General features: G+C 56.5%; 1 protein-coding gene across 2 annotated transcripts in view; it reads right to left on the minus strand.

Moving 5' to 3' along the window:
• The window catches only part of PTGR1 (prostaglandin reductase 1), a 24,910-nt gene that overhangs the window by 22,819 nt on the left and 813 nt on the right, over positions 1 to 1,278 (minus strand). The window contains exon 1 of one of the 2 annotated variants that reach the window (XM_006771182.2): positions 1,032 to 1,122. The exons of the other annotated variant lie outside the window; for it this stretch is intronic. The gene's annotated coding sequence lies outside the window, so the exon portion shown is untranslated. Of the gene's footprint in view, positions 1 to 1,031; positions 1,123 to 1,278 lie in introns of those variants that run through there. 2 annotated transcript variants of the gene reach the window in all.

Genomic DNA, 1,278 nt, shown 5'->3' on the forward strand with positions numbered 1-1,278 from the left:
AATGAGAGACAATCATTAATCAGCTACTTCCTGTACGCCCCCACTGGGCACACGCTTTGACCTGGAATCCTTTGATCCATTCACACTGGATGGCGTTTGTCATTTAAAAAAATTGATTTCAGAGAGCAAGGGAGAGGGGGAGAGGGAGAGAGAGAGAAAGGTCAATAATGAGAGACAATCATTAATCAGCTACTTCCTGTACGCCCCCACTGGGCACACGCTTTGACCTGGAATCCAACCAGGACCTCCTGGTTCATAGGTCCAAGCTCAACCACTGGACCACACTGGCCTGGCTGTTGTCATTTTTAAATTTGACAGTCTAAGGGAAAAGAGGTGAGTGCCCCTGACTCAATAGTCAGGTATTGCATTTTTTTAAAAAAATCCCTGCGGCACACCAGTTGAAAATCTCAGAGATGGAGCAACACGTTCTCAGACCGTCTCAGCAACACTTAAACAGCACCGGGCGGCGCTGCTGCTCCGCCCCATTTGCAGGCGCGAGTTTTCTTGGGCAAACCGAGCGGGAAATCAAGGATCTGTTGGGATTTAAACTTGCTCCCACCCCAAACCGAGAGATCGTTTTCACCGCTCGGACTTGCCCTGCATCAGGTGGGAACCGCGCCTTCCCCATCTGTGACTCAGCCGCTAACCGCCCGCAGCCGCTGGCGATTTCATGCTGCCCCAGCACTGGTCGTGGACACATGTGGCCTGGAGGGGACACTTGTAGCCTGGAGGGGACACTTGTAGCCTGGAGGGGACACATGTGGCCTGGAGGGGACACTAGTAGCTTGGAGGGGACACATGTGGCCTGGAGGGGACACTAGTAGCTTGGAGGGGACACATGTGGCCTGGAGGGGACACTAGTAGCTTGGAGGGGACACATGTGGCCTGGAGGGGACACTAGTAGCTTGGAGGGGACACATGTGGCCTGGAGGGGACTCCTCTCCTTCCACACCCGTCCCCGTCTCGCAGCCCCGGAGCAGGAAGCTCCGCGGTGCAGCCCACGTTCTCTCCAGCCAACTCCCCTTTCCGCCCTCTCCAAGCACTTGCAGGGCGCAGAGGCGTCGGCACATCTTGCATCGCTTCCTCCGAGCGCAAGGCCGGAGGTTATTCAGCCAAAGGAGCGGGAGAGCCACGCGCAAACGCTCCGCCCAGGGTGTCTAGAAACTCAGCAGGAGAAAAAAAGGGGGGAAAGGAGAAAAAAGCGCGGCCGGGATGGGGGTGGCTGGCCATTGGAGGTTAGCACCGCTGAGCTGGCTGCTGCTTCCTGTCTTCTGGGGG

Source organism: Myotis davidii, unplaced genomic scaffold, assembly GCF_000327345.1.
Source record: "Myotis davidii unplaced genomic scaffold, ASM32734v1 scaffold64, whole genome shotgun sequence".
NCBI lineage: Eukaryota > Metazoa > Chordata > Mammalia > Chiroptera > Vespertilionidae > Myotis > Myotis davidii.